The sequence below is a fragment of the Lactuca sativa genome, chromosome 6 (genome assembly GCF_002870075.4).
Source record: "Lactuca sativa cultivar Salinas chromosome 6, Lsat_Salinas_v11, whole genome shotgun sequence".
NCBI lineage: Eukaryota > Viridiplantae > Streptophyta > Magnoliopsida > Asterales > Asteraceae > Lactuca > Lactuca sativa.
The window spans coordinates 114,755,664-114,762,697 of NC_056628.2; the positions used below are offsets into that span (position 1 = coordinate 114,755,664).

A 7,034-nucleotide genomic window follows, 5' to 3' on the forward strand; every position below is an offset into this window, starting at 1 on the left:
AATCTGGTCACAATATTAATGTGTTTTACTCCTATACCACTTCCAAGCACAAAGCATAAACATTCAAAGGCTATTACGGAACTTTAAAGAAGTAAATTCCACATTTCATCCAATTAACAAACCCTAACCCTAAGTTCAATTATTAAAGAAAAATTAAGCTTAAAAATTAAGAATTATTACCTTTGATGGAAGTATTACGTAAGCACAAAGAAAAGTAGAGGAGTTTTTCGCCAAAATCGGAGCAATGGGGGCCAAGGGGGGACCAGATCTCGTTTTCACTTCGTGAGGAATAAACAAAGGGAGGGTTAACAGGTTCTCATCCCTTTAATCTGTGGTCCCGTGTTTTTCAAAATTCACGTCATGAATCCTGAAGGATTCACGTCATGAGTTCAGTCTGGGCTAACTTTTGGGCCATGCATTCCTTATTAAATAATGGATCAATCTTGGGCCAATTAGTATAAAAGAAAATGGACTGATATGCATCAATTTTACATTATCCGGCTTATTCAGAATTCACGTCATGAATTCTTAACTATTCATGTCGTGAATCCTGTACATAAATTTTTTTATTAAGTTAAGTTTGTCTATTAACTAAATTTTGAATTATCACCACTTCATTTTAGGGACCCCACACTCAGTGTTTAATTATGAATAAAGCGAGTTGGATGATAGGATTCATGTTTCTAAGACTAAAATGCAAAAACTTATAGGAAAAGAAATAGAATTGCGAACCAAACTCGGGTTGCCTCCCGAGAAGCGCTTCTTTTTCTTGGAGTCTTGAGTTGGACTCCATGCCTCCTACGTTGAGTCCTCGGAAGAATCCACCACTAGGATCTTTTGTTCCTTGAAACGCCTCTTGTAAGCTTGAACTCGTCTTTTGTACGCCTTCTTCGAATTCTCCTTTTTATCTTTGACCTCTTCTTCATCAAGCTTGCGTTTGGTCCCTTTAGTTTCCTCCCTGCACTCCATAGCATCCTTCTCCTCTTTCACTACTGGCTTTGTCACCTTTGAAGTAACCTCCTCTTCATCACTTGTCATCTCATCTTCCTCGCTTACCGAAGAAGGTGGACTCTTGTAAGCAATGACTTCAACCAAATATGGAATAGATGCTCTTCGTTTTGTTCTTTTGACTTTATGAACTGTCTTGATCGTTTTTCTATAAGCTTTTCTAGTTCTTCTAATTCATTGTCTTCATTTATTGTGAACACCTCTTCATGAACATGATTCCTTTGGAAGCCATCTTCTATCCTAAAAATTTCTTTTTCATCACCAACCCTCAAGGTGAGCTTAGACTCACAAATATCAACAAGAGCTCCAACAGTGTTAAGCAATGGACAACCAAAGATAATTGGAACATCGGGGTCTTCCTTCATATCCAACACTACAAAATCTATTGGAAAAATAAATTTTCCAATTTTTACTAAAATATCCTGCACAATGCTCCGGGGCTGTGTCACTGAACGGTTCGCCATGTGAATAGTCATTCTTGTAGCCTTCATCTTCTGAATTTCCAACTTCTGATAAAATGAATAAGGCATCAAATTAATGCTAGCCCCATAATCGGCTAAAGCATCAACCTTCATATTGTTACCAAACTCACACGGAAGAGTGAGGCGTCCAGGATCTCCCATCTTCTTAAGTGTCTCTCCCAACATAGCTTTTGAGCTTTGCTCACTTAGAATCACCTTAGAATGCTTATTTAATTGCTTGCGAGTGTCTATCAAGTCTTGTAGTAATTTATGATACTCGGGAATTTTAGATAAGTACTCGACAAATGGAGTATTAATCGGGATTCCCTTCACGTGCTTAACAAACTGTAGATGCTCTCTTTCCAGTGGACTAAGGGCAACTTAGGAAGGAAAAGGCAAAGGCGGCTGATGAACCGAACAAGACACAAAATTTTTCTGTTCATGACGGGCCCACGTCGTGAACTTTTATGGCTCACGTCGTGAGTTCGTCAATTCAGCAGCATCTTGATTTTCGAGCTTGAGCTTCTTTAGTTTTGGATTGGGCTGCTATTGTTCAACTTCTAAGGCTTGTAGGAACTCAGAGATGGCCTGTTCATCAGTATCTATGGCCATTACATGAGATTGGGCCTTTGTTTCGGGATTTTTATGGGACAACTTCTCATGAACCAGAGTGGCTAGTTGACTAAGTTGTACTTCAAGGTTATTGATGGAGGCTTGTTGGTTTTTTTTATTAAAGTCTGTTGTTCTACCATCAATGCATGATGCTTCCTTACCAAAGTTCTTTGTTCATTAATAGCAGAATTAGTAACCTCGTGTCTCTTTTCTGAAGATTCCATAAACTTCATCAACATGGTCTCTAGAACCGGTTTCTTCTCAGCAGGTGGCTGCTCCTTTTGGTAGAAGCCTCGGCTTGTTTGCCTATACTTTTCTTCTTTTTGCTTCTTAAATTCTTCATATGGCAGCCACTCCTTCTTTCGTTTCCTCCAGTCTTTATCATACTTATCCCCACTCGAGTAGCACACTTGAGCCTTTCTGTTCCCAAACTCATCTCAATTGCAGTCCTTGGTCAAGCATGGACCACTACACTTCTCGCAACCCACTTTTATGGCATGAATTGAGTTGTCCATTTGAGTCAACCTCCGGTTGTGACAACCAAAAAATTTCCACTTCAATAGAAGCCAAGTCTGTTTCTGCTAACTTTCAAACTTTTGGGACAAGTTTGAGCAACTCAGGATTTACACTTAAGGAGATATCAGGAGCGAGGTTGCACTTGGGTCTTGTGCAACTCTGTTATTCCAAAACTCTATGATATTAGAGTTCTTTCCGGGAATAAAATATTTTCTGCCAAATATCCCAGGACTATATATAGAATTCTGAACTTAATTATTCATTAGTTACAATTCCAACTAGAGAAAAGCCAAATTCTCTCTCAAGGATCTTCAGACTTTTGTTCCGAAAAGTGACTACTTCTATCTAGTGTCGTTTTAAAGGTTTATATATGCTTAACACACTAGAAATCATAGGAAAACACCAAGATCTGTGAGTTTACCGCCCAAGAACACCTTGGGGAGTAAACTCCATTTCAAGGGCCAAAGTGTGCCCAATGCCCCCTAGACCTTGGAAACCAAACATGGGACAAACCTTGACATGTTTAGGCATCAAAATCAATTAAAATCAAGGACCAAAAGTGAGTTCACGGCCAAGGAAGTTCTTGGGCCGTGAACTCCATTTTAGGGTGCCAAAATGCCCTAAATGCATTCAATAACCCAAGAGACAAGCATAGAAATTTACCTAGATGTGTTTAGGACTCAAAACAATCAAAATATCATCTCCCATAAGTGTTTACAGCCGCAAACACATGACCAAATGGTCCATGGACCGTAAACTCAAAATAGAGGTGTTTTGATGCAACAAACACATCCAAGGGCTTAGGCATGAATTTAGAATGCTTCTTTATGACCTTTAGGACCCTCATAAGAATAATTGGCCATGATTTTATGGTTGTAAACTCATTTGGGCCGTGAACACCGCAAAAACTCCAAAGAAGGTGGTATTTCTCACCCTAGGCTAGAGCTAATGTCCCTAAATAATTCCCTAGACTTCAAACTAGCGATAACCCATGAGTAACCATGAGTTTACTGCCGTAAACTCCCTTAGGCCGTGAACTCATGGTAGTAAACTCATATAAGTGCCTTTATACCCTCCTAGGTTGAATCACATGTGATTCCAACACTTGGTTGAGGTGTTTCCTAGTCCCGAAAGGTGTTTCCTTTCATATAGTTGTTTATAAACCCTATATTCATGTTATTATGTGTCCTTAAATATCATTTATGACTTATTGTGTCTCGGAACTTCATTCGTGGAACTTCTCATCCATACACGCATACCCGTTTGAATTACCCACATCGGGTGAGTTCATACCTCGTAATGAATCTTTTAACTATTTTAATTGTTTTAAGGGGGGGGGGGGGAATACAAGTTGAACACAATGATAATTGTGTAATTATTTGTTGTTAAACATTCTTTCAAAATGTTACTTATGTTATTTAGAAGTTGTTAAAACATTTCAAAACTCTTCTAAAGGTTATGTTACTTTATAGTTATACAAAACTCCATTTTAAAGTATAAGCATAACTTTGTAGATAAATGAGTCTTTTCAGTAACAGTCTAGTTAGAGCATTAGTAAACTATTATAGGTATAGTTTAGGAGAATGCTATTCATTACTTCTAGTACAATGAAGCACACATAGAACCGAACATAACATAACAAAACATCACAGAACAGAACAGAACATAACAGAGCAGAACATAACATAACAGAACAGAACAGAATAGAACAGAACTAGAAAGTTAATTTGCTATAGCATAACAACACGCAGACAGGATCTAACTTTAATGTGAATTACACGGCTTGCATGGATTTGCTCGGGTCGCGTTTGGTTCCCTAAATATCCATACATGAGAGCGGGTTAGTAGGGGTTCTATCTTTCACATTATGACCGTAATAAAACACACATATGTTTTTAGGTTGATAGTACCTCCGTATGTCATTATAAACGACATCAGGGTACTCATTTCTCCCATTACTTTCATAAAGTGTCAGTAATACTTGAAGGTTAATCTATTCTCTATTCGAGATAGGTTATAAAATAGGGAGAATGTACTTTTCAGTTGACAAAGGAACAGTAGAGTCTTGGTAGAAGACTGCTTTCATAACACTAGAGTCTTGGTAGAAGACTACTTTCATAATAGTAGAGTCTTGATAGAAGACTGCTTTCATAACAGTAGAGTCTTGGTAGAAGACTGCTTTCAAAATAGTCGAGTCTTGGTAGAAGGCTACTTTTAAAAAGTTAGGACCATGATGCTAACTTTATGATTCCTTAATGAGTACACTATAGGATACACATATGCTAAGTAGATTCCGACATCTAATAGAATGTGTGTTCTTCGCTGTACATCCTGTTCCCGTTGGATGTGGGTTTACACTGAAGTCACCCAATCTATTATCTACTCGAATCTATATATATTTATGCTTAGTATACATTAAGTCATCATAAGGGTACTAGGTATGGATCAGGTTATAGGACACAGAGTCAATGCATAGTTTTTCTAGTATAAAACTTTCTTTTCAAAGTCAGTACTTTTGGATATATAAAACTAGTGATTTCCCAGTTAAGGGCTTAATCCATTTTATTAAGCCAGCACAGTTTTAAAGACTTTAAGTGAGTTAACTCTATAATACCTTAGTTTATACACCTTGTTTATATATTGGACTAACATCCGACAGCTAATAGGATGTGTGTTCTTCGCTGTACGTCCTATTCACGTTGGATTTGGGTTTACACCGAGGTCACCCAATCTATTATCTACCCGATACCAAATTATATATAGCAGTATAAACAAAGCTATTATAAAACTAATCACCATAGTCAATATTTTATTATAAGAAATATAGGTTTTCTTAAAAGGAACTCTCCATTAGATATAAAGGAGCCATTACAAATAACTCCATGAGTAACAAGTGAATACACCAAGGTTATATATGACAACAATCTAACAACCAATGGAATATGTGCTATCTGCCTTACTTACTGTACCCCATCGGGTTGTTGGTTGAGGGCAGATGCGCATAATCGATTATTTGTTTACTCCAAGTATATATAACTTGTACCCACTTATTACGCATAGAAAGGCTTGTAGTGTCATTTTACTCAACTCCCATTTTAAGTAGGAAATATATGATTTTATAGAGGAACAGGCAAACTTTACAAAACAACACCTTACAGCTTACAACACTTTACATATACATATTCAACCCCATTTTTACAGCTTACTCACATCACTAAAATCTTATGAACTCACCAGCTTAATTGCTGATCAACTCTTTCAAATAACTTGTATTCTCAGGAGATTATTAGACAAGTGCTCGTGCTGGGACTTCAGAAGATGGATCATTATAGCTTCAAGTCTTGTTTTGTTATTTCTTTATGACTTCTATGTTTGGTGAACACATACATTGTAAACACTTTCTTTCTAAATGAAATGGTTGTTCAATACTAGCTTACCATATACATATCTCGTGATACTTGACATGACGTCCTCCACCCCCGAACGTTTCCGCCGTTCCGGTTTTGGGGTGTGGGTCCATATTATTTAGCATAGCCATCATGGCTGCTATTTCTTCAGTTTGGGCCCCTCCACCGCCTTTGATTCCATCTTGCCTAGGGTTGTGGTATTCGCGAGAGTGTTTTGCGAATTCTTCAATCAACTCCTTGACCTCCTTTGGATTTTCTTTGTCAAAGGTCCTTGAGAGTCAAGGAGTTGTCTCGTCATAATGTTGACCCCATCATAGAAGATTGACATCTCTTGTTGCACATTTACATCATGCTGAAGGCAATTTCTGAGCAAGCCCTTTTATTGCTCCCATGCTTTGTATAATGACTCCCCCGACTGTTGCTCAAAGTTGGCTATTGCCTTCTTGAGTTTAGCTATCTTGGATGGTGGGAAAAACTGGTCCAGAAATTGCTCACGCATTTGAGCCCAAGTGGTGATTGCACCCGGTGGAAGTGATTTTAACCACTCTTTAGCAGCTCCCTTGAAAGTAATGGGAAGCATCCTAAGCAAGACGGTGTTTTTGTTGACATTTGGGACATTGAAGTGATCCGCAATGTCATTGACTTCATCTAGATGCTTAAAAGCATCCCCATGATCTTTCCTATAAAATGGGATATCCTTTAGTGCAGTCAAGATGTGCCCCTTCAGCTCGAATGTGGCAGTGGCAGGTATTGCGGGTTGGACTAAACCGGGACCCACATCTTCTCGGATCTGCTTCTTGTAAGCTCCCATGGACATCTCTTCAATGTCTGCCATCTCATTCCTTGGATCATTCTCGGGTTCGCTCGTATGTTCTTCAAATTCAGGCTCAGTATCGTATTCAGATTCGGTTTGGATGGGTATTTGATCCAAGTGTTCAAGCTTGCTCTTGTTCTTTGAGTTTGAGCTTGACTCTCCTGTCTTCTTTCCCGACTTCCTTGAAAATGCTGACTTTAATTGTTGTAGTGGCGT

The 7,034-nt window shown here is 38.4% G+C and overlaps 1 non-coding gene across 1 annotated transcript; it reads left to right on the top strand.

The window, feature by feature from the left end:
- The first annotated feature begins 6,348 nt into the window (after window positions 1–6,348).
- Window positions 6,349–6,455, top strand: LOC111903709 (small nucleolar RNA R71). Its single transcript, XR_002854276.1, has one exon. It is a non-coding gene; the product is annotated as a small nucleolar RNA R71 (small nucleolar RNA).
- Window positions 6,456–7,034: the final 579 nt, after the last annotated feature.